This window comes from Camellia sinensis, chromosome 2 (genome assembly GCF_055761805.1).
Source record: "Camellia sinensis isolate YWXY chromosome 2, ASM5576180v1, whole genome shotgun sequence".
Lineage (NCBI taxonomy): Eukaryota > Viridiplantae > Streptophyta > Magnoliopsida > Ericales > Theaceae > Camellia > Camellia sinensis.
Window position 1 is genome coordinate 178,587,092 of NC_138962.1, and position 27,539 is coordinate 178,614,630.

Consider the following 27,539-nt stretch of genomic DNA (forward strand, 5'->3'; position numbering starts at 1 on the left):
TAGGTTCCATTGAGGGGCTACTGCAGTGGTGGAAAGGATTCAAGTTCGAAAACGTGGAAGACAAACTTTGGAAGACATTTCCATGTGCTATATGTGGTCATTGTGGAGGGCAAGGAATGAATGCAAGTTCCAACGCTCAACTGTTTCTAGGGAGGATTTGAAGGGGCTAATTAAAGTGAGCCTAGCTCTTTGGGCAAAATATAAAGTTCTGAACTTCAACTACTCTGTTAATGATTTAGTTTTCAGATTTAGGTCCATTAGGGGTGGTTAGTACCTTGTATTTGGTTGAGTAAGTTGGGGGTCTCTGATTTGGTTGTTTTGGTGGATTATTCTTTAAGCATTTCTGTTTGATAGTGTTGCAAATGATTGGACTTAGGGGTTGTATAGGATGACCCAAATAAGTGCACTTTTTGTCTTTTTACAAAAAAATGTGTAGAAAAGTAGAGAGGTGATGTGATGGAAAAAAGATAAAAAGATGGATTATTTCCAACTTTCCCAAACTTGGCCTTAGCCTCTAGTACCAACTTAGTTGAGATTAAAGTTCTTTACTATGATACTTATAGCACGATTCCTTTTCTTTTGTCTTTTCTTTATTGATACTCGATGTATAATTAATCTTTAATTTTATATTAATAAAGGATTATCACTGCTGATAAAAAAAAAAAAGCGAGTCAAAATTTTGAGTTATGCTACATTCGGATGTACTAAACATCTAGTTATGAACTTATATCCTTTTATATCATAACTCATAATATTTAGATTATAACCATTATTGTATTGGCTCATAATTTAGTTATATTCAATTATACATACATACCATATTCCTTCATAACTGCATCATAACTCAACTATTTAGATAATGAAAAATGATTGAGGCCTCGAATTTGAGGCTTGAATTTGCCTCGAAATCATTTTTTTTTTTTTCTTCCAAAAGCTGTTTTAGTTTGGTTTTTTTTTTTAAATTTTTTTTCTCTCTCTTTTCTTTATAGGGGTGATTATGTATAAGGGCGTACTAAAAAATTAGACATTTTGTAAGTGAGTTGGGTTGGACTGATTGGGTAATAAAATTGACTGATTAATTTTTTTTTAATTTAATTTAATTTAATTTGTTAGGCTGTGTTGCTTTTTTTTTAAATTTTTTTTTAAAGGTGGTTATGTGTAAGGGTGTGCCAAAAAAAGTAGACATCCTATACTAACTCATCGTACAAAATTATATGAAATTAACAAATTTTAACCAACAGTCTAACTGATCAATCAATTAAGTTGGACTGGTTAAGTGATAAAATTGACTAATTAATTAAACTGTTGATTAAATTTTGTTAATTTCATATAATTTTATATGATGAGTTAGTGAAAAATGTATAATATTTTATATTAGACTTACAAAAAAAAAAAAAAACTAACACAGCAGGCCCCCCTCCAAAAAAAAAAACGCTATTCGAGCCAAATTCGAGGGCTCTATTATTGTTAAATAATATAATTTTTAATTAGCCAGTTACCAAAGAAAGAACAGGGGAGTCAGTCGGGTCCAAGGGAGAAAGATCTGCCTCTTCTAGTTTGCTCTTTTATTTCCTCTCTCCTCTTCCGCCATAGCTGAAGACCAGCATCCCCGTCGGCAATCCAGCGTTCTCCATCATGGGTTTGTGAGCAAAGACCTCCTAGCCGGTGTCTTTTATCTTCCCGTCGAGTGTAGTCGTTTATCTTCCCGTCGAATCGAATCTTTCCAAGTGCTCTTTTCCGTAGCTCAGGTTTGTTTCTAACTCTAAGCTTCATTTACAATAGTTGTGCGATTGGGGCTCTGATTTCAAAACCCTAACCCTAAGTTAAAATTAACATCAGTTGTCAGTCGTATTCACATTTTTTTGATTGCATTCTCCTTGCTTTCTTTTTTGTTTTTTAGCCAGGCCATTAGAGAGATTGTTGGAATTGAATTGAGGACACATTTTTGTTTTTAATTGATCGGTGTCTTGAGTAATCTTTCTTTGTTGTTTTCTTGATGTTTCTTTGTCAGGAAATTCAAACAATTCATGCATTTTCTGTGTTGACTATTGTAGGTATGTTTATGATTTTTTTGTTTATCTTTGTTAAAAATCTTGATATTGATATTGAGTATTTGCGTAGTCAAGTTTTCAACTTCTCTGAAAATTTATCTACGATTTTGTACTTTGTGATAACTCCTTGATCATGCTAGATATGTAGATGTACACGATAATTAAATGGCTAATTTTGAATGCAATCTTTGCCGTTAGTTTTATTCAGTTTTTTTTTTTTTTAGTTAGAGAAAAAAGACAAAAACTTAAATTATTTCCTAAATTGTATGCATAATTCAACTGTCAATAGTGCTATATTTGTTTCTTTGAGGATACTTCAAATATATGTGCGAGATTACTGATGCATTGTAGTTAGATGGAGAAGTCATTCCATTTTGTTCTTCATTAGTAATTTGGATGCTTCTCGCTACATGTTAAATTTCTTTTGACCATTGAAAATTTTCATGAAAGCAAAATATGGTGCAATAATATTATTTCAAGTTTAGAAAAAGTTGGGGTTTTGGTGGTAATGTGTGGGCAGTTTAATTAGTTATTATGAACCAACAATTATGAATGCTCTAATAAAAAATATATTATCATTCAGCAAAAGGAATATAAAAACAAGAACCTTCCTGCTAATTGTATTTGGCTTTCTAAATACTGGAGAATGATCCCTATATTTTGTTTTTCAATAAAGCAAAGAAAACATTTATCAATTTGTAAATTAATTTCATTTTTTGTTTTAGTTACCTATACCAATGATTACATATAATGAATCCATTTCCTTTTTCAGCTACAAATTTAAAATTGAAACACAGTTAGGTAGGCTTCTAAATAGAGATTTCTACAATATGACTTTAAAATTCGCCCCTAATGATGTCATAGGGGTTGGATCTTACGTAATTGATTTCTACAATATGATTTTATATGATGTTGATTGTTGCATTGAATAATGAATAGATTGTACATACACATATAACATCGACAAAACTCAATTTAAATATTTAACAATTGAATTTCACAAGTCCCGTGCATCGGACGCGGATCAATGCTAGTGAATAATTGAAGCAACTTTTAGTTGATTTAAAAAGAGGAATTCTCATAGTCATGGGAGTTTGAAAAGATAAGTTGTTGTTTTGTGTATTACATGGCCATTTGATTTTTTATTTTGCCCTTTCAAATCAACAAAGTTGGAACTTAATTAAATAGGGTGAATTCTATGAAGCATGGGTACTTCGAAAAATATGCCGTACCCGTACCGGACACTTACCGGCGTACCGTACCTCATATGGTACTTCTGCATATGTACCGGGTACACAAAACACGTACCTAAGTTTTTTCTTCTTAATTTTTGACGTACCTAGTATATATCCAAGCCGTACTGTACATCAGTTGAAACAATATTTTCCTTCTACTACAGAGATAAATATCATTTTACTAGATTTCTTTTTTAGTTTTTGTTTTATTTTTAGCATGATTTTAAAATTAAACTATGGTTTGTAAGTTATTTAATATATTAACATTTAATTTTGATTTATACTTTCCTTTTGACATTAAATGTTAATTATAGGTTGGACCTTAACAAATTAAACCATTTAATTAATTTTTGCATTACTTTAAATTAAAAATAAATATTTTTTTACAAGCGTACCAAGCCATACCCGTATCCTATTTTTTTGAACTTTACCGTATGTACGTACCCGTATCGTACCAGTACCAGTACCGGTACTCGTACCCGTACCTGTACCTGTGCTTCATAGGGTAAAATGCATTTGTTGTAGGATTACTTTGTTATTGGAGATAGTTAAAAGAAGATAAATTCAGAGTAACCAATTTGTCTTATGCTTTTATATAGTAGTATAGATGTTTGAGATTAATTTATTTTGTTTTGGGATTTTGCTAAACTGGATTTTACATTAAAAAACTTTAGTTGGGTTTGCATGGCCCAATATAAATGTTGTTATATTTTGATTTTCACCGCCCAATTATTTTTTATTTGTTTACATTTTTTGTTTGAGTTTTGAAATATAAGTAGTTTTATTCATATACAATTTGTAATGTCCTCAGTTGTTAGTTGCCATTTGTAGGTAGTTGTATTGGTTGCATTATCATTGATTATCGTGATACATGGAGGACAGGATAATGTTCATATAGATGTCAATCATAGTAAAATTGAAAAATGCTTCCCTCCAAAAATCTGTTTGGATTTGCTCCTTGTGGCCTTGCTCGTTGTTAGTGGCAGAGTCAATCAATGTTACACGCTATGAAGCACAGACACCTCTCCGAAGGTAGAGTATGGGTGTTCAACATGTGGGTGTTCAACATATGTTTGACACTATAGGAGATGTCCCCTTTTTTTTTTTTTTTTTTTGTGCGCAGTCGGACATGTTCGGGACACGATTCTGAACAAAAACCCTAGCCTATTGGCCGACAAAGAGAGAGAGAAGAGAAAGAAGGTGAAGAAGAACCTAAACATGTTGAAGCTCAAGAGGGTGAAGTTGAAGCCTTAGATCGAGGTATGCTCTCCTTCTTCTTTGCTTCGTTTTTCTTCTTCTTTCATCACTTCGAAGGTTGTCTCTCTCGCAGTTCATCTCTCTTGCAGTTCGTCTCTCTCTCTCTCTCTCAGATCCTCTCTGTGTTTTTCGTTGTCTCCCCCTCTCTGTTTTTCGTCTCTTGCTAATCGTCTCCCTCTCTGTTTTTCGTCTCTGTCTCTCCATTTTTATTTATTTTTTTCTTTTCTTTCTCATGAAAGATTCTCTCTCCCTTTTTTATTTATTTATTTCTTTTTATTCTCATGAAAGATTGAAAATAATTTTTTTTTATAACAAAAACTCTACTTTTTTTATTTATTTATACCCGAGACCCCCCTCTTTTTTTCCCTCTTTTTATTTTTTCTAATTTTTATTTTTAATTTTTTTAATTTTATACATACAATAAATAAATAATATTATATATATTGAACGTGTCCCCAGCGTGTCGTGTCTCCCGTTTTTTGAAATTTTGCGTGTCTACATGTCCGTGTCGTGTCCAGTGTCCGTGTCTGTGCCCGTGCTTCATAGGTTACACAGATGCGGGTGTCGGATATGGGTATGTGTCTAGGTGTCAGATTTGCCTATTCATAAAAATAAGGATACAGGGACTCGGCTAAAAAGTGTCCAAAAAATAGATACGGATACGGGGACACGGCACATAAAATATTAATAGAATTTTTTTATTGCACTAACTAACTATATAATCTATGCATCATGATGATCAATACCCAGATAGTTAAGTCTAAAAAAATACAAAGAAGAAGAAGAAAGTAATTTATTAGGAAATGAATGTATGACCTAGGCACATACATGATTGATTAGTGCTTCCAACCTCCCACAATTCACATGTTCTTTCACCATTTTAGCTGCATAATTCCTTATCACCATCAGTTTAGGCAAGAAATAAAAAAAATCATTGTGTAAAATATAAATTAAGCAAAAAAAGACAAGAAAATGATATGGATGCTTACTTGATAAAGTTTAAAATGTGTATAACTTTCACACCTATAATATTCTATATCATTATAATTGTAGCATATTATAAATTCAAATTGTGAATGATGTCACAAATATAAACATTAAACCAAACCAAACCAAGCCTTAAGTCCCATCAAATGGGGTTAGCTACATGAATCATTTTTCTCCACGCGGCCCTATCAAAGGCTATTTCGTTAGTCAAATTAAGTAGATCCATATCTCTATTTACAACGCTAACCAACGTTAATCTGCCTATGCCGTCCCCTAACACTTCCATCTACCGTTACAGCATCGCATTTCTTCATTACTGCCTCGGTTGGTCTCCATTGAATATGACCAAACCATCTTAATCGATTCTCTTTTAACTTATCTTCTATCGGTGTTATTCCTACCCATTCTTGAATGCACTCATCTTATCTACATGTTGTCTATTGGTTGCCCAACACTCCGTCCCATACAACATCGTTGGTTTAATAGCCATTCTATAGAACTTATGTTACAATTGAAATATTATTGATTGAAATATTGATACAAGATTTACATTGATACAAGATTGTTTTATTACAATTCCTATACAATCTATATATAGAAGAAAATGTGGTAGTAGGTGTAGTGGAGGTGATAGTGGGTTAGGTGAAGTGGAGTGTGTGGTGAAGTGGAGGTAGGTGAAGTGGAGTGTGTAGTGGAGTAGGTGAAGGTAAAGATGGGAAATTCTAACAGCCCCCCGCAAACTCAAGGAGGATAGAAACTAACCAACTTGAGTTTGGAGAGAGGAACAAAACAAGAAAATACATAAAAATAAAAAAGGATAGGAGACACTGTATGGTCGTGTCAGACCGTTGGTGAAGACACTGAAAGGTGGTGTCATAACGTTGTAGATGACACTGTATGGGGGTGTCATAACGTGGTAGAAGACACTGTATGGTGGTGTCAGACCGATGTAGAAGACAGTTTATGGGGTCATGTCGGACCGTTGTAGAAGACAGTTTATGGGGTCATGTCGGACCGTTGTAGCAGACAATGTTGTGATAGTTGTTGTGACAGTTTACGGAGTCTTGCTGGACCCTTGTAGAAACTAACCGGAATCAATGTCGGGACAGTTTACAGAGTCTTGTCGGACCCTTGTAGAAACTAACCGGAATCTATGTCGGGACAGTTTACAGAGTCTTGTCGGACCCTTGTAGAAACTAACCGGAATCTATATCGGGACAGTTTACAGAGTCTTGTCGGACCCATAAAGGAGCTAACCGGAATCAATGTCGGGACAGTTTACAGAGTCTTGTCGGACCCTTGAAAAAATCGCACCCTCAAAAGGTGTGCCCAATTTTGTCAAAAGGCGTGCCATCAAAAGGCGTGCCCAATTCATCAAAAGGTGTGCCGGACATGATGGCGAGGCACGTGGGCGCCTTGGCTTGCGTGCCCGTTTGTCGGCTGGTGGCAAGAGGCGCGCGATTCGCGTGGCTGCCTCGGCTATTTAACCATGACAGAGCCTGAGGCCGAGGCAGAAGCAAAAAAACTGCGAAATCCTCTGTAAATCTCTTCGTTGTGCTGAGAGAGAGAGGCTGTAACACTGTTGTGCTGAGAGAGAAACTCTGTAAATCTTGAAACACCCGGAAACCAACCCTTCTCTGAAACACTTAGAAACTCAAAAACATGGCCTCTTCTTCCCGTCCAGTTACCCAGAACCTGCTCACGCTCTTTCCAGAACTGAACGAGCCCACAAGAGAAATAACTGGTGCGGTGGCCAGTGAACCGCAACCAAACACCTCTGGTTTTGCTCCATTGAACTTTCCGATGCGGTCGGTGGAGCAAAAAATGGCGATGCAAACTGATATTGAGGCTAATCAGTATACTCTGAAGTCATGCGTGGAAACCATGACGGCGGTCACAAATTTGTCGAACCGGCTGCAGAGTAGGACAAATGAGGTGCAGCATTTAAACTCCCAGCTGGCTCTACTCCAACGCATGTATAAGGATGCGCGAGCAGAGATAAGCGTGCTAAGGGCAGAAAACAAGGAGCTGAAGCGGAAGGCCACCGTGATGTTCCGATTTGGAGGGCCGCCATATGCTGCAGTGGAGGAGCAGGGAGGAGGCAACTTGCTTGGTGGTCTAGGAAGCACGGAGGCAACACCGTCAAGGGCCGGCCAAGACGGAGGCAAGAAGAAGAGACCTGCGGCAGAGTAGAGAAGAAAAAGCCCGCCTGTGTATGTGGTTGTTTGGGTTTTGGTTGTTTGGTTGTTTTTTTTTTTTTTTTTTTTTTTTTTGTGGTTTATGTAAAATGGTGATCGGGGTGAGTCCCGACATGAATAAAATAAGGGAAGGTTTGGTGTGCAGTCCGTCTTTTTTTTTTTTTTGTTGAAAATAAAAGAAAATTGTGAAAAATCAGAAGTGATGGAAAGGTAAATATAGATAGATATAGATATAAATAGAAAAGAGAGTTGATAAGAGAGATGTAACCAGAGTAATAATAATAATAATAATAAGAATAATAATAATAATAATAATAATAATAAAAGGAATATCATGAAGTGGGCAGGTGAAAGCAAAATATTATGTTAAAAAAAAAAAAAATAGTGAAATGAGTGGGTGACAACAATTGTTGGGTCCAGCAGAGAGATTCTGATTTTTTTGTTTTTTTTTGTTTTTGTTTTTGTTTTTTTTTTTTTTTTTGGTTGTTGTGAAAAGAAGAGATAAAAAAAAAAATAATAATAATAATAATAAAGGAAGAAATAAATAAAGAAACTGTCGAGGGACCACGTGGGTGGAGTTGTATAGAAAAGAGATAAAGTGGATATAAAGATGGGTTTACCCATTTCAGTGGCTAAGTTCGTCATTGTGCAGAGGAGCAAAACCAGAAACAAAGAAACTCACACTCACACAAAGCCGAGTGGTGGACGAGCATATTTGTATGAAAGAGAGTGAGTCGGTTTCTGCACAAAAAAAAAAAAAAACATTGTCGGCATGGCAATAGAATGAGGCTGGGGACGCGCAGAGCTCGCAAGCCACCGAGGGTTGGGTGGCATGGGCGGAAACTGCCTCTGTGTGGATCGCCGATTGCCGGAAACCGCCTGGGCTTGGGTCTTCTGTTACAGGGCTGACGCTGGCGGAGGACATGGAGGTCGCCGCCGGGGCAGAACTCAGTGAGTAGGCAGGACCACCTTGGCGATTCCAACGTCACGTAGAGCGTTGGCAAGAACGGATGGTCCAACATTTCCAAAATTTCCTTGTCTGTCCTCGCTGCTTCTCCGTTGATGGCTCCGCACTTGAGCTCAGCCAAGTAGACCGAGCCGATGTCGCCGGAGCCGAGGCGGTGGATGAATCGGAGGTCCGGGAGAGAGATTTGGCCCGAGGAGGATGCGGATCTGGCGCGGCGGATTGCGTCCCAGCAGGGATTGCCGGAGGGAGTGTGGGGCTTTGCGGCTGCGGCGGCGATGGCGGGGCCGAGGTGGCTGACGGAGGAGGAAGCGGCAGTCCAGGTTGTCTCGGAGCCGGAGCTGGAGGAGGTGAATCAGACGGTTCACAGTCGCCGGAATCTGGCCGGAAAAGTTGTTGTGAGACAGATCGAGCCGGTACAGACGAAACAGAGATGTGCCGGAGTCAGTGGTATGTGTAGAAAATTCTAGCGGATTAGGTTGAGGTCCGGCGGACGGCTAAGGTGAGGTTGCCGCCCGCCGGTGAAGCGAAAATAATAGGTTCTAAGCCTGCTCTGATACCATGTTACAATTGAAATATTATTGATTGAAATATTGATACAAGATTTACATTGATACAAGATTGTTTTATTACAATTCCTATACAATCTATATATAGAAGAAAATGTGGTAGTAGGTGTAGTGGAGGTGATAGTGGGTTAGGTGAAGTGGAGTGTGTGGTGAAGTGGAGGTAGGTGAAGTGGAGTGTGTAGTGGAGTAGGTGAAGGTAAAGATGGGAAATTCTAACAACTTACTTTTAAGTCTAGTGGGTATTCGTTTATCGCACAAAACCCCAGACACACTTCTCCATTTACACCATCCCGCCTTAATCCTATGGGCCATATCCGCATCAATCTCCCCCACTGTTGTGATAATCGACCCTAAATAATGAAAATGTTCACTCTTAGGCAGTTCTTGGTTCTCAATCTTCACTTTTCCTCTGCTTTCATTGTTACTGTTACTAAATTTACACTCCATGTACTCTGTCTTAGTTCTGCTTATTCGGAATCCTTTAAATTCAAGAGCTTTTCTCCAAATCTCCAACTTTATATTAATTCCTTCTCTAGTCTCATCCACTAGCACTTTATCGTCTGCAAAAAGCATATACCATGGCACATCATTCTGGATATTTCTCGTCAACTCATTCATAACTAAAGCAAAAAGATAAGGACTTAAGGTAGATCCTTGGTGTAACCTTACAGTGACAGGAAATTCATTTGCCTCTCCAGCAGGCGATCTAATAATGGGCACCACCCCTTTATACATGTCGCTAATCATATCAATGTAACATTTTGTCACCCCTTTCTTCGCTAACACCCACCATATTATATCTTGGGGTACTCCATCATATGCTTTCTCAAGGTTGATAAACACCATATGAATGTTTCTTTTCTTTTCTTTTCTCTATACTTTTCTATTACTCTCCTCAAAAGATAGATCGCTTCCATTGTTGACCTGCCAGGCATAAACCCAAATTGATTCTCTGATCATCTCCACCACACCACAAAATGTCAAAAAATAAAAAATAAAAAATAAAGTAGATTATAGTCTTTACATAAACATCAATATACGGAAAGGCAAAAGATCAAATCAAGCTAGTCCAAAAGTTAAGCATCTAAGTCTTAAGCATCATGATCAACATCATCAGGCTGAACCTCCTCCATTGCATCATCAAAAGTCACAAGCTCCAACTCAGGTTCATTGATGGAAAGTTCTGCCAACTCAATTGGAGATCCATCAATGTCAAACCTATCTCCACCTACAATCATGCAAAAGTCGATAACTAATCCAGGAGAAAAAAAAGTGTTGTAGAAGAAATAAAACAACATTAATGAATTAGAAAACTTACATAAATCCCAATACTTTGATGGCCCTTCCTTGTACTCTTTTTTCTTTCTGGATAACATCCTTATGTTGCAATGTACAAAGACTAGATCTTCAGCCTTGCTACTTGCCAACCTATTTCTTTTGATGCTATGAATATGACCATACGTGCTCCAATTTCTCTCACAACATGATGAAGAAGCTGGTTGTGACAGCAACTTAAATGCTAACCCTTGCAACAATGGTGTTGAAGCAACCATGATTAGCCCACCAAGAAATTGGCTCCTCATACATTCTTGCTTCAATAACATGTGGCTGATTGAAATAGCCCGATCCACTTGAAAAAGCACCATATTCAACATAAACATTTTGCATATGAGTTGTATTTTTTTGGAACAGTTGCTCAAAACACTTGCTCCGGTTAGTAGACACTTCTTCATCTTCATGTGGTGCCAATCGCCAAATGCCATTACTTTCACCTTGAAGCCAAGTCTCATGATAATACTTAGGGACCAAGGAATGAGCTATGCAATGCATGGGTGTGTTGCTTTTGGTCCATCTAGCTTCTAAAATTTCATGAATGGTGTCAAAGAAATTTGATTGTCCTGTGATAGAATCTTTGTCTTCATGCTCAAATATAATTGCTTTCACATTTTCTATCATAGTGTCCCACATATCATATGTAGAATGTAACACAGGAGCATCAGTGTCTGCAGCCCTTAGCATGTCAACAATAGGCTCTGTAAAACTCAAAAGGTAATCCTAGTCATCCCACCAAACATCATTCACTATGAGTTGCTTCACCTCACGAGCTTTAGCATCCAATGGATTCTTTCCATCTCCTTTGTAAATCTTCCATCACCATTTTCTCCAATGCTGGCTTCACTTCTTTCAAATATTTAGCCATGACAATGTGTGATGCAAACCTTGTTTTTGCAATCCTTGGTAATTCCAAATTTGAGTAACTTTTGAAAATGGCATTTGGCAAGCTATGATTCATTATGAAATTTCTTATATTATGAACATCAGTGACCAAGTTGGCTATCCATTTACATTCAGAATGTTGAGACAAAATTTTTTTTTTTTGGGGGGGGGGGGGTTTCACACATACTCTTTAATGCCAAATTCAGACTATGCACTACACATGGTGTCCAGAAAATGTGAGGATACTTATTTTCAATTGTCAACCTAGTAGCCTTATAATTAGATCCATTATCTGTAACAATCTGAACAATATTCTGCTTTCCAATTTCTTCAATCACTAATAGAAATATGTTCGCAACATAATCTGCACCTTATATTTCCACTTGCATCAATTGCTTCCACAAACATTGCTCCACCAACAGATGCTGCCATTATGTTTATGAGTGGTCTCTTCTGTCTATCTGACCATCCATCAGAACATATGGATACTCCTTTCTTTTTTCATGAATCTTTTATGGGCTGAAGCTTTCTATTCACATGTGCCTTTTCTTGTACAAGCAATGTTGTCCGCAACCTATCATATGGTGGGGGACAATAACCAGATAGTTTATAGTTTGTTGTTTGCCAAGGTCTGTGCATGTTTTCTAAAATAAGGACACCTTGCTAAATTGAATGACAAAGCAGAGGCATAGAACATACGAGCATCTTGTTTATCAGCAATTTTCTTTCTGTCACGTTAAATGCAGCTGCCAAAGGTCCTGAAATTGAACTCTTTTTCTTTTTTTTTTTTGTTTTGAAGCAAGTCTGATCCTTTAGGTAGAGACACATAATCTGCTCTTTTTCTTGCATCCCATTGTTGTTAATCTCTTCTTTTTTCTGCCACTTCATGCTCCTTTTTGAGTGTTTCAAAAACCTCATCCTTTGTAGCTTTGCAGGCTTCCACTCCATAGTTAGGAAGCTTCAACAAATGAGCCTTGACTTTTGAATATGAGCTTGTTACTTTCTGATTGTAATAGTTGCAAGACCAACATATATTTACTTCCCCACCTAATGGTATACTAAGAATCTTCACATGATTCCACAATGGTTTATCATCAAATTCAATTCCTTGAGGTTTTGCTAGATATAGTACATCAGCTTTTCCTTTTCCCTTCTGCTTTTCCTGGCCAGTAGATTTCGAGGATGACATTATTTATACCTGTAGGAGCATATGTATGTACAAAAAATTAGGTGACAATATTTATGATTATTATGTGATTCTAGTTCTTTGTAAAAACTTTGTTTATTGTAGTTTTTAGAATCTAATTTTTGAAATAATTTTTTTTAGTGTTAATTTTTGGTGAAATTAGCTGAAAAATAAAAACAAATTTCCAAAAATTCAAACAGAGCCTTTATTATTATTATATGAAAAATATATGATTGTTATGTGAAAGAAAAGTAACAGTACTTCGTTGGTGTTGTTAAACTTGAGGGGAAAGAAAAAAATAAGAGAAAGAGAGAATTAAAACATGTTTTGGCTTGATTTTTCTGATGTACCTTTAAATTTTTGTAGGTAGTTGAGGGAGCTTTAAAATGAATTCATTTTTAATGTTGTTTTATTTGAAAATCAAAAGTCCAGAATGAACTACATTATTATATATATATTTGCTTATATAACATTAATCATTAATTATAATGATTACTGATTTGGTTTTTTCAATTTGAATTGCCAAGCTATTTGATACAGACTAGACAATACCCCTACAATAGAGTAGTTGCCTCAACCATAATGAGTTTTTTAAGTGAAAATTGTAATAAATAGGATAATATTAAAATAATTATTAAAATTTGTACTAATACAAATTAGATATGGAGTAAAAATTTATATGTCGAATATAGAAAAGATAGAAAAACTAAAGAATAAGCATAAGAGAATATGATAAAAATAATTTATCTTTCTTAAAAAAATTATACACAATTACAAATTAGAAAAACTAAAGAATAAGCATAAGAGACCAAAATTAATTATAAATTTATGCTTAATAGGTAATGTCATATATTATGAATAAATTTATTATTTGCATATTATTTTTATTTACTATCATTACCAAAGTATTTTTTAAAAAATAAGTGAAAAGTAATATTGGCTTGAGAATAGGTTATTTTAATAATTTTTAAATTTTTTAGTTAAAATATAAGGTAAAAAAAATTGTATGTTTGAAATAACTTTTTAATTTCTTATCAAAAAATATGTAAAAAATAGAGAGAAATATTTGATGTGATGTTTTTGGCTATTTTACTAGGCTAAAATATTTGTATTTGGGAAGATGTTTGATTTTTTTGTAGTTAGATATGATGTTTGTGAGAGAAAAAATAAAATGATTATGGGTTTGATGTGACATTTTGTCTTATTGGTTATTTTAACTTATTTTGTCTGTTGTGAATTTTAGCCCAAAATGCAAAAAGGTAGCCTTTGCCAAATAAGGCCATTACCTGTATACCCATCTATCATAATTGTACATACTTTCCAATTATCTCGAGTCCCGTGCAGACCTAATAAGACCATCATTTTTAAATAAAATCTTTATTTTTTTCTTTATTTCAATTGAATTCTATTGTAAATAAAAAAAATTAAAAAAAATCACAATATAAAATTAAAAAATAAAATGTATTAAAAATACTTAATAGATTAGTAATGCTATAAATAAAAATTCATGCATACTTTTGTTAGACAAATACTAATAAGTGTTCCCATGGCACTTGCTAATATTGAGAATGTGTAAAAAAAATATATTGAGAAAATAACTAAATTAAAAAATATATATTAAATTTAATAATAAATTTTTTAGAATTAACATGTTTTGTATCCTTGTTATTCCTTAACAAGTGTCCCATTCACTTCAAAATAAAAAATTATTGAAAATGCATTTATTTATAATAAGGATTTTACCATATAATTTTTATATAATTTTATGCATGAATACAATTTTTTAATTAATATTTTATTTTTTTATTCACATTTTCATATTTTGTAGGTCGAGAACATCATAGAAATTAGAAATAAAGGATTTAATAAAAAAATAAAAATTAATTAAATCTATTTGTGATATGTCAAGAAGATGATTGGTTGATAATTAAAAAATATTTAATTATCAACTAATCATTTTTTTGATATATATATTAAAAGGATATCTAATTTTTAAATCTGAATAACAATACTCATATATATATATAGAAAAATGCTAGACATCCCAAAAGTTTTACCAAATTTTGTACCAAATCTCATGAGTGTGAGGCCCACATCATGTGGATTCCATGTGGGTCCTACACCCATGTAAGACATTTGGTAAAAATTCTGAGATCTCTAATATTACTCATATATATTATTTGTATATCCATCTCCTCTTATCATAATTATGCACACTGTCTGTACAATCTTCCTCTCAGATTTGGAATTGAATAACTTCCCTTACTAGAGATAAGCCAGTATATCTTCACCTTCTTTCTGGACTTCTCGCCCAAGTGTGAGGGGAGTGACTTTTTCTTGGACTTGGAAGAACTTCATATGAAACTTGTTCACCATCTTCTCCCAACTCTTGATCGAGTTGGGGCCAAGTTCACATACCAGCTGTAAGCCCTTTTAGGGAGCGATTTGGAAAACTCTCGAAGGCGCAGAAGGTGGTCATTGCCATAGACACCAAGGGTTTCAATGAACTTCACCATATGTTCTCTGGCGTTGCCTTGCTTCCCGTCGAACTTCACAAACTTGGGTACCGTATACCTAACTAGATATGGCATGGCCAGTATCTCCTGAGGATATGGGGGCTTCACATCTGGGTCTGGGAGAGATGGCAGTTTCTTCCCACTACGCTCTTGCTCGATCATAGCCTGGACATCGGCTATAGTAACGAAGTGAGTAAGCTGGTAAGGGTCAGTCTGCCCTTGTGTAGTTGAACCAGTAGCCTTGCCATTCACCTGAGGTACTACCGGAGGCACCTGGATTGGAGCTTGATTCTCAGGGAGTGGGCTAGGCACTGGGTTTGGGATTGCTATAGGTAGAGGCGCCTGTGCTGGAAGTAGACTTGACACCATGGCCATAATAGCTTCGGTGAGAGTTTGCAAAGCTGTCAGGATTTCCCTCTGCATGTCCTGAAGTGACTGGAATGCTTTGACTACAACACTGTGGTCATGGTCCTCAGCATGTGCTGCTTTGCCATTAAAAGAACCTTGCTGCCGTAGTTGCTGCTGAACTTCATCTTCTACAATTTTTTCCAGTGAAGTGTGAAAGCCTCTGTGAGTATGAACCATCAACAAAGCAGCCTCCCCAGCATAATCGCCAGAAATGTAGGGGGGTTCAAGGTTAGGAAGATGATTAGAGAGGTAAAACTATGTTAATGGTCCAAGAATGGTGGAATGGCTGGAGAATGAGTACCAACAACTATTTGGGAAGTTGGAGAATGAGTAGCTGGGTGAGGGTGAAGCAGGTAGCTCAAGAGACAATAATGACAGTGCACATATGGGCAGCATCTCCCCCAAATCCCCAATTCATTGTCTCTCTTGGGCTGGGAAATGAGTCCTATTTATAAGCTTGTCCTAGTACCAAGAGGACACCAAATGGCCAAATAGAGAGAAAACATGTGTCCTAGAGGATCACATGGAATATTCTGCCTTGAGCCACCAGGCTGAAGGTGTGACGTGTCCCTCTACATGTACTGTGTACTATCTGTTTGCCTCCGCAGCTACCTTTTTTTAGCCTCAGCAAGTGTAGTTGCGACGGGAGTGTTTGGTGCTGCAACTCCCTTTTGAGCCTCAGCAAGTGCACTTGCGGCAAGAGTGTTTGCCGCTGCACTTGCCTTCTCAGCTCGAACCTCAACAAGTGCACTTGCAGCGGTAAACCTTGCTGCTGCACTTGCCTTCTCAGTTCTATTTAGCCAGTACATGCATTCTCAAGACTTCATAGCCTGCTATCAGCCATGTTTTCGTGTTCACCTCAGTGAAGCCTCCACCCTTAGCCACCTAACCACAAACTCCCCAACTTCCCAGGGCGAAGGCCACAGCCAAGCCTACTATCAGCCATGCTGTGCCTTAGTACCAAGCCCAAGGGGGCTTCCTTAGTCCTGGCTGTGCAACCAAGCAAGATCCATGACCTGGGTAATGGAAAGGGAGTCCCTTACACTCGGGCTACCTTGCTCCCATCTTTGTGGGATCGTTGCGGTAAACTGGTGTCTCTGCGCCTGCTATCAGCTCCAACCAGTAAGCCTTGGAACCTGTTATCAGTGCCAAGCTAGTGAGCTTCGGGGCCTGCTATCAGTGCCTAGTTAAAAATGAGTTTGGGGCCTACTATCAGCCCTAGGCTAGTAATGCCTTGGGGCCTGATATCAGCACCAAGCATTAGCCTCTACTTATGGAGGGGAAGCTTCTCCCAAAGGCTGCTATCACCTTGGCGTGGTGTTCCCTCTGCAAGTTAGTTGCTGCGGCCGTAGTTGTTGCGGCATTCATTTCCCGTGGCAAGTTCAAATGGTAGAATAATATTAGGAATGGCGGTGCTGAGACAAAGTACCTCCGCAACTTGACCACTGCAAGTGTTGCCTCCGCAACATAATTGCTTCTGTTTTCTCTTTCCCTTAGCAATTTCATATGGCGGCGGAACCGACAATAGTAGGAATAGCAGTTGTATCAACAATACTTGGAATGGCGGCGCTGACAAACTACCTCCACAACTTGACCGCTGCAAGTGTTGCCTCCGCAACTTAGTTGCTTCAGTTTTCTCTTTCCTTCAGCAACTTCGAATGGCGGCGGAACTGACAATATTGGGAATGGCGGCTCTAAGGCCTCAGCAACATGATTGCTGCAAGTGTTGCCTCTACAACTGCACTTAGGCATTTTCCTTCATGGAGTCTATTCGGACCCTTGGCAGGTCGAACTTGCTTCGACCTACTATTGGCCCACTTTCTTGGGCTTTTAGCCCATGCTCCTTTAGTCATTCCTGGTCGCCTTAAAGGGGCGACCTTACCACTTAGGTCCATACTTAATTTGGAGCTTAATTTCTGACCCTCTACAGTGATCAACCCTTATCTCCTATTAACAAACAATGTTGTGGTCCTACTGCAAATCAAAAATACTCATTGGATGGTGATACTTATCACATAATAACAATGTTACATCCAATATTTACTTAGACTCAGGCCAACATTGTTAGATTTGGTTTGGAAGACCCATATTCTATCTGAAATAACAGCAAAGCTCACAACTTTTCCATTACCTAAGGCGGTTTTCGTGCCAATTCCACCGTTAAAACTTTTGAATGTGCATTTTTTTCATTTTTTTAAAAAAATTTCATTTGACAATAATATTATTTAGAAATTTCAGTTTTTGATGTCATTTGTTTTGAGAAGTTTATATTACTTTCTTGTATCAAATTTGAGCCTAAATCCTCTTTTTTTTTTTTTTTTTTTTTTTTTTGGAGGTAATTTTTCATCCAACTAGCCACTAAATGGGTGGATACCAACTTGAGCACCTTACTCGATTTGATAATAGTCTTGGATAGAGATTCAAACTGTGTTTAGATCATAAATTTTAGTAAGAATCTGAAAAGCGAAAGAGAAAAGATAGATGAAATGTAACTATATTTTATTCACATTTCACATAACTTTTCTTTTTTTTTTTTTTTTTTTTTTTTTTTGGGTAAAATTCATTTACCTCCTTGTGATTTCGGAGCACTTTACCTCCTTATGGTTTAAATATAATCAAAATGTTCCCATGTAATTTTGGATTAAAATGTCATCGTTAATTTTTCCATTCAAACTAACAAAAAGCGTATGACACACACCATTCTTTAAAGTGAGCTTAATTTTCTTTAAAAAAAAAAAAAAAAAAAAACAAAGCTTGAAAGTAACACAATAAAAAGACAATTTTATCCCCCATTTTCTGCCAACCTAAAATTAGATTAAGATGTTAATTAAAATTAAATTAAACTAAAATATAATTAAAATTTGATCTAAAATATAAAATATAATTAAGGATTTATTTAAAATTTAATTAAATTAAAATATATATTAAATAATAATTAGAATTGATCTAAAAAATAATTAAATTAAAATTAGATTAAGATGTTAGGAATTACAATAAATAATTAAGAATTTATGATTAATTGTGATCTATGAAACATAATTCGATTAAAATTTTAACAATTATTATAAATAATTAAGGATTTAGGATTAATTGTGATCTTAAAAATAATTAAATTAAAATTAGCTTAAAAAGTTAAGAATTACATTAAATAATTAAGAATTTATAATTAATTGTGATTTAATTGAATTAATATTAGAAATTAAAAATTACGTATATGAGAGAAAAGAGAGAAAGAAAATAACAAAAAAAAGCATAGAGTTTGAGGATATTATAATCGTTTCACATCTATAGTTAATAGTGTTAAAGGTTAAACTTTCGTTCGAAATCACATTGGGCTTTTCTGACTATATTGAGCCATAGAAGGGTAAAATGTTTCAGGCTCAAACCATATGGGTTATAATGATATTTTCTACTCAAATCCATGATCCAAACACAGACTTTGGAGATTATGAAACTAATAGACTTAAGATGGTAAATGCGCCATTTAGGCTATATTTAGATCATGGATTTAAGTAGAGATTTGAAAATAAAAGCAAAAATGTGAATAAAATGTACATATAATTATATTTCATTCACATTTCACTTACATTTTTGTTCTTTTCAAATTTTTATTCAAATTTATAATCAAAACAAAGTGCCGAAATTGGCAAATAACAAGATGAATGGGAAATCGAAACAAGCAACCATGCTCAAGACTCAAAAAACTTGCTAGGAAAACTTGTAAGGCAAGAGGTGATAGAAATGTAACTTAATCACAAAATTTTGAAGGCAAATGCTAGCAAATGTTTTCATGACATTAATATTGAGAATGTATAAAAAGTGTAATGAAAAAGTGGAAAAAGTTGTAAATTATTTTAAAATTCATAAAAAGTATATTGAATTAATAATAAATGTTTCAGGATCTACATATATTTTGTTTTTTCTTATATCTTAGGAGTACTTGTTAGACCCAACTTTAAATTGGAATGTTGAACAAGATTTTTTGGAACATTTTTGGGATGGAACTAATATTTTTAAATGATGAGAACATCTCAAAACAGCCAACCAAATCATTGAAAAAATCAAACAACATTCCTATATATGAACTCAACCAGTATCAAAGGAGAAAATCTAGACTAGAGTTGTCATAGACCTTTGCTAATTTGATCATAACATAATATTATCGTTATATTATTGTGTAGATGGAATAACTCTATTGTCATAAATGTCATATATATATATATATACACACTCCAACAAAAAAGATCTATGGCGATGAAAACGCATGATGAAAAAATATTGTCTCCAAATATACTTGTTTTAGTGATGAAAATAAGATTTCGCCTCCAATTGTATTATTTTTAGAGACGAAAATCAAATTTCGTCACCAAATGCTTAAAAACAAATAAAATAATAGGTGACGAAAATTTTATTCGTCTCTAAATTTTATTTTTTCACAAAACAATTTCCCACCCTTGGAAAATCTAGAGGAAGATTTGGCGCCATTTTGGAGACGAAATTTTTCATCACCATTGTAAAAAATTTTAGAGAGGAAATAATTTCGTCTCCAAATGTATTTTTTTAGAAAGGAAAACTAAATTTCGTCACCAAATGCTTAAAATCAATAAAAAAATAAAATTGGACCAAGAGATAGATATCTCTCTATTTAGATGCATCTATTTTACTTTCTATATCTCTTTCTGTCACTCCCTCACTCATCTATCTCCGTCACACCGTCTGCCATCTTTGTCGCACCGGCTAACCCGCACGTCACCCAACCATCTGTGTGATTATATATATTTATTTTCATCACAATTTCAATTGTGATTGTATATAGTTTTTCAATTTAATTTTCATATAAAATAATTATTCTCATATTCGCGCCTCTTCTCCATGATTGAGAAGGCTATGACTCTTTGAAACACCTACCAAGATTGAATTTGCTAAACACATATAGGTCTCTTCTCCAATTAATTTGGAATAAATTACAAATACACCCCTTGAAGTTTACTTAAATTATGAATTGTCCCATATAGTTTGGAAAATTATAAATACCTCCCTGTCAGAATTTTTTATTTAACATAATTAATTAAAAAAGTGAAATTTGTAACTGTTCACCTATACAACAATAAAATTATTTAAATTATTAATATTATTAGAAATTATTAATTAACTTTATGATTTATTAATAAAAAATATATTTATTATGAAAATAGAAACTTGAGAAGGTATAATGTAATTTTTAAATTATAAAAAATATTTTATAATTTAAGCAGAGAGTGTGTTTGTAATTTACCCATTAATTTGCTTTGCCTTTTCCTTTTGAAACAAAGCCCTAGCTAATTCGTTCTTATTTTACATATCTCTCTCTCTCTCACACAAATAGGAATGGCAACGGGGCGGGGCGGGGCCGGGGATTACCCTCCCCGTCCCCGATCCCCGATTGAGAAAGTCTCTCTGTCCCCGGCCCCGATCCCCGACGGGGATCCTATCACCGTTCCCATCCCCGTCCCCTAACGGGGATCGGGGTTCCCCGACCCCGAAAATTCCCCAGCCCAAATCTGTTATGGTCAACAATACCATCAACAACAGCATAATCGTTCCAAAAAAAAAAAATCTGTTTCAACACATGCTGTGTAATATATATACATAGAAAAATCTGTTTCAACACCATACATAAAAAAATCTGTTTCAACACAATACATGTACAAATCTATATACAACACCATACTGTGTATATATTTATACCTGTGTAATAAAAATAAAAAATCTGTATATATACATACTGTCTAAACACATGTAACATACACATACAAAAATCTGTTTGAACGACGAAGGAGGATCGGCGTCGCGGAGAGGAGGATCGGCGTCGCGGAGGAGGATCGGCGTTGAGGACGACTCTCGGCATCCCAGACGCAGATCGGAAGGAGGCAATGACGGAGATCGGGGTGAGGTAGTGAGGTCGGAAGGAGGGAGATCGGAGGGAGGGAGGGAGATCGGCGTGAGGCAGTGATGAAGATCGGAGGAAAGGAGGGAGATTGGAGGGAGGGAAGGCTTAGAGAGAGAGAGAGAGATGAGAGACAAACAGACCAAAATGAGTCTGAGTCCATCCAGAGGTCCTAAACATATAATATATATATTATAATAATTATACGGGGGGTTAGTCGGGGCGGGGCCGGGGTTGGGGTTGGAAAATTTATCCCCGTCCCCGGCCCGAAAATCATCGGGGATCAGATTTTTAATACCATCCCCGGCCCTATAGGGATAAATTTCGGAGAAAAACCGTCCCAATCGAGGTCGGGGGATCGGGTCCCCATCGGACCGGATTTAAATTGCCATCCCTACACACAAACCCTCATCCCATGGCTCCAAAAGCCTTTCATCTTTGACATCGAAACTTGCCCCCACATCTTATCCTCCATCTCCGGCACCAAGGACCTCCAAATGGTTAACCTAACCCTCTGTGTCCTCTCTCGCCCTGAGTTCTCTCAACTCCCCCGAATCTTCCAAACCCTAGGCCTCGAATACGACGATAAAGTCCTTCCTTCGATCGGCAACGAAGTTCTCAAGGCCGTCGTCGTTCAATTCAGCGCCGATCAGCTCCTCACTGAGCGTCCCAGCGTCTCTGCATTGGTTTGCGAGAGCTTGGTTCGTCGTGCTAAGGATTTCAACATCATTCTTGATGACGTTGCGATCACGCACTTGTTGTATGGGGCTAAGTTCTCCAAGGCCGTGGAGCAGAAGTAGGTGGCACAGCAGGAGGCTGAGTTCTCCAAGGCCATGGAGCAGAAGTAGGTGTCACATGAATCTCTCTCTCACTCACTCTCTCTCTCTCTCTCTCTCTCTCTCTCTCTATAAAGACATCTGAATCGAACCTTTTCATTTGTGAATTGATCAAGTATTTTTATTCTATTTGATTCTTAATTGTTTTATATATCTATGTATAAAATATGCGACTCTATATGTACATCTAAATTTACGTCTTTTGAATTTTGGTGTTCTACTTCAAAATTAGAAAACCTATTTTATTGATTTTTATTTATTTATGCCTGTATTTTAGGAAATTTAGTCAATCTCCCTTGTATGAATCTATAGTTATTGCTTTTGATTCACAGATAAGAGGAATTGAAGCTAGGGTTTCATAAACTCTTAGTCTGATTACCACTGTTTAGATTCAAAATTATAGGTGTAAAATGGAATTGAATAATCGATGGGATTAAAAACACAGTTCAATTGTTATCGAAATTGGAAGTCTATCAGATATTCTGGATGGTTCTAGAACTTCCATTCTGCTAATGTATCCCTTGTGCACTTGATGCTAAATTCCTATTCTTCTAATGTATCCCATTCTGCTTATGTATATTACCCTATTTTGTTTATTTTATAGGCTGCTATTGTTCCAATTGGTTTGCTGCTTGGTTCAACCTAAACTTTTATCTATATTCTTCCATGGTCATAGGTTGTGACACTTCATGAATTAAATTCTCTGATTTGTGGCACACAGAACACAAACTTTGGTTTTATTGTAAGGGTCTTTGTTTGAGTGAGCTTTTTGAATTTTTTATTTTATTTTTAAAATTTTTTTCACATATGGTGAAATAAATGGGGAAAAGTTTCATTAATTTTGGATGATTTTCTCTTTTGGGGGGTGGAAATAATTTTTGAAAATTCAAAATTATATTTTGTGGTGTTTTTTATTTATTTATCAAGCTACTCTGTTAATATGCTAATAAGTCCCTTGTTTGGTTATGGTATAGATGTATTTGTCCCAAAATGCAGGTTGCTGAATTTGTTCATAGCAGTGACAGATTTTCTTGTTGGAAATAAGCTCTCTGGCTAATTTTGCGCTGTCATATTTTTGGTTATCTTTACCTTTTGGCAGATTTGGTACTCCGTTCCTAAGCCAGAAGCTCACAAGGAAACTCCCTTAAGTGAATTTTTTAATGTAAGATTTCACAGTCCTACTCAAAAAAGAGCTTAGGTATGTTTCTATCTATTTGTTGAGAACGAATTATTATGCAAGTATATAATTTTATATCTATTTGTTGAGAATGAATGATTATGCATCTGTATAAAATTCTTATCATTGATTTAATTGCAGGTTGAAGTTGTGGCTCTTTCTAGTTATGAAGAGAAAGAAGAGCAATTTAAAGAGCAGGTACACTTGTGCAGAGTACCAGACTGATGTAAAATTATGTCGCTTATTATTATGAGTAAAGAATATAGAATTATAGAAGAACTCTGGCACACTAGACAAAATCATGTGTTTACCTGTTTTATAGCTTTATGTAATACAAAATTATAGAAGTTCAAAATTTTTATTTATATATTTTTTTGAAATAATCCCATTTCAAATCTTATTTATTTATTTTTTTTTATTTTTTTTGCATTTCAGTACATTTTTTTAAAAAAATTTCTTGGAAATTCAAATTGAATTAGTTCATATTTTCTAAATACCTTATTCTGCGGCATTGAATTCTCTTAATTATTTCTTTACTATCCTTGTGAGAGGCTAAAAGACAAAAAAAGGGAGTGTGAATATCAATTTACTACACAATATCGAACTCTTGTTGTGAATTGAATTGCCTAAATCATTTTTCTTACCTTCTGCTTCTTTATGCAATTGACATGATAAGCTGATGACAAATCAATTATTGTACAATCTGTAGCATAACCAAGGACTCAGCATCCGGATTCTTCTGATGTACAGGTAATTCATCTTGGAACACCAAAGAGCTATTTACGATGATCATATCATTCTTCCTTACCATTGCATCTATAAGCCTTTGTTGGGCCAATTTAGTGAAGATATGTATGCTTGAACATAAACAATAGATTAGATCCTCGATTGCTTTTGGGAAAGATTTGAACCTGTCTTGGTCCTCATGTTCCTCTTGGAAATTATGCTACATTTATCCTACAGTTTTACGAGTTTTCAAGGAACTCTGTTGCTTTGCTTGTAAAATTTCTATATCTAAACGGTCCTACATTGGTTTTGCTGTTACCTCATGTGCAGTTGAACTTGAAAGTCCTTTCAAAAGTTTGAGTTGATTCCTAGTGCATCATGAAGCTTGGTTTAACACTATAGGTCTTTGAACATGTTTACCTTTGGCCTAAGCACAACTTTAAGTAAAAAATAATAGGACAAATGCTACTTAATCATCAAGTATATGACTGAACCTTGAAGTACACATGTCAAGTCAACGTTAAAAATTTCATGAGGTTTCATTTAGCAGCATTGTTAGATTTGGTTCAACTTGGCTTTCTAGTACTACACTTAAAAAAAGAAAAAAAGAAAGAAAAAAAAAAATAAGAAGGTTGTGGTACATGGGCATTAAACGATGGGGATCAGTAGAGCATTTGAAAACCGAATGGTGTTAATAGATTGATTAAATTAAAAGCTTGAATTGTCCACATGGTTCAATAAAAGTGATGTGATCTAGTTAGTGCCTGACATCAGTTTTAGATTGAGGAAAGTGCTACACCTAAATATTTGGTTTTGTAGGCTCAAACTTTTAACTGATGCAATGTATGTCTTCATTAGAAAACCTATTTCAATTGTGTAAGAACAATCACTAACTAATGTGAATAATAGGATGCAAATGAAAACAAAACATCGATGTGAATTAAAATCAATCCCGGTTAGGGTATACAGCTCGGTGCCTGGGGAACATCTCAAACATCTCAGAAGGGACTATTGTAACTTGTAAAAACTTACAGAACTAGCACGGGACTCCCGGTTGAAAACTAAGTCAAAAAATGCACTTTTCTAATACTTAGGCTTGAAAATAGGCTATCCGGGGGCCAAAATCGTGTAACAGCCATGAGAAGGCCCGGGGAACACCCTGAACACCTCGGGAGGGACCAATGTAAATTATGGAAACTTACGGAACTAGTACGGGACTCCCGGTTTGAAAACTAAGTCAAAAAATGCATTTTTCCAACACTTAAGCTTGAAAATAGGCCATCGGGGGGCCAAAATAGTGTAACAGCCACGAGAAGGTCCGGGGAACACCTCAAACATCTCGGGAGGGGCCAATGTAAGTTGTGAAAACTTACGGAACTAGCATGGGATTCCTGGTTTGAAAACTAAGTCAAAAAATGTACTTTTCCAACATTTAGGCTTGAAAATAGACCATCGGGAGCCAAATCCGTGTAACAGCCATGAGAAGGCCTAGGAAACACCTCAAACACCTCGAGAGGGACCAATGTAAGTTGTGAAACTTACGGAACTAGCACGGGATTCCTAGTTTGAAAACTAAGTCAAAAAATGCACTTTTCCAACACTTAGGCTTGAAAATAGGCCATCGGGGGCCAAAATCGTGTAACAGCCATGAGAAGGCCTAGGGACACCTCAAACACCTCGAGAGGGACCAATGTAAGTTGTGAAAACTTACGGAACTAGCACGGGACTTCTGGTTTGAAAACTAAGTCAAAAAAATGCACTTTTCCAACACTTAAGCTTGAAAATAGGCCATCGGGCTCCAAAATCGTGAAACAACCACGAGAAAGTCCGAGGAACACCTCAAACATCTCGGAAGGGACCATTGTAACTTGTGCAAGCTTACGAAACTAGCACGGGACTGCTGGTTTGAAAACTAAGTCGAAAAATTTATTTTTTCAATACTTAGGCTTGAAAATAGGCATTCGAGGGCCAAAATTATGTAACAGTCATGAGAAAGCCCAGGGAACACCTCAAACACTACGGGAGGGATCAATGTAAGTTGTGAAAACTTATGGAACTAGCACGAGACTCCCGGTTTGAAAACTAAGTCAACAAATGCACTTTTCCAACACTTAAGCTTGAAAATAGGCTATCGGGGGCTAAAATCGTTAAACAACCACGAGAAGGCCCGGGGAACACCTCAAACACTTTGGAAGCGACCATTATAACTTGTGTAAACTTACGGAACTAGCATAGGACTCCTGGTTTGAAAACTAAGTCCAAAAATTCATTTTTCCAACACTTAAGCTTGTAAATAGACCATCGGGGGCCAAAATTGTGTAACAGGCTCGGGAAGGCCCGGGGAACACCTCAAGCATCTCGGGAGGGACCAATGTAAGTTGTGAAAACTTACGGAACTAGCATGGGGACTCCCAATTTAAAAACTATGTCGAAAAATGAATGTTAAATTGTATATTTAATTAATAAGATTATAATTGTCTTAACTTTTTTTTTTGTATGTTTTGTTTTATTGCAGATTCGAGATTAGATATGGACATGTTTGCTAATCTAAAGAGCAAAAGCTAGCTCGTTTTGTGTTTTTGTTCATATTACCTTATATGTATTTTGGTTGCATTGTAAATTTTATATTTTTGTGGGTATTACAGGACCTGTTTGGTAATTCGCGGTTGATATTATATTTTTGTGGATCTTAGTAGACATGTTTTTTGTGGATATTAGGAGACGTGTTTGGTAATCTGCATGCGGTTGATGTTGTATTTTTGTGAATATTAGGAGACATGTTTTTTGTGGATATTAGGAGACATGTTTGGTAATTCGCATGCAGTTGATATTGTATTTTTGTGGATGTTGTACTGAAATTTGACCGTGGTGTTTATGAAAATGAACAGATTTTTTTATTGATTTGTAATAGATATTTTATTGAACATGTTATGGAAATACGCTGAGAATTTTTAGTGAAAAGAAAATTTTTAAATTGAAAATAGTACTCCCATTTAAAAAAAATTTAATTATTATTAGCGATGAAAAAAAAATGTCGCTATTAGTTTTCAAGCATCATGACGAATAATTTTGTCATTAATAATATAGTAGCAAACAAATAATTTCCTCATATTTGCTGAATATTTCGTCGTTAAATTGAAATATTGGGTGACAATGTTTTGTTATCGAAGAATTTTTTTTTGTGCTCATTTTAGTGACGAATTTTTTTATCACCTTAATCTATATTGTTGGTGAGGAAAAATTTCGTCACTAAAATCTATTTAGTGATGAAATATTTCGTCACCAA

General features: G+C 35.8%; 1 protein-coding gene and 1 long non-coding RNA gene across 5 annotated transcripts in view; one reads left to right on the forward strand and one right to left on the reverse strand.

The window, feature by feature from the left end:
* The window catches only part of LOC114294174 (putative disease resistance RPP13-like protein 1), a 141,232-nt gene that overhangs the window by 87,562 nt on the left and 26,131 nt on the right, over window positions 1-27,539 (reverse strand). The gene's annotated exons all lie outside the window — the stretch shown is intronic.
* Window positions 1,535-27,150, forward strand: LOC114282820 (uncharacterized). 3 transcript variants are annotated; one of them, XR_014351405.1, is made up of 6 exons: window positions 1,535-1,748; window positions 2,012-2,054; window positions 23,450-23,548; window positions 23,669-23,725; window positions 24,204-24,277; window positions 26,769-27,150. It is a non-coding gene; the product is annotated as an uncharacterized LOC114282820 (long non-coding RNA). The 3 variants fall into 3 exon arrangements; XR_014351403.1 differs by lacking the exons at window positions 1,535-1,748; window positions 2,012-2,054 and adding an exon at window positions 21,911-22,358; XR_014351404.1 differs by lacking the exons at window positions 1,535-1,748; window positions 2,012-2,054 and adding an exon at window positions 21,911-22,358 and having other exon boundaries at window positions 24,237-24,277.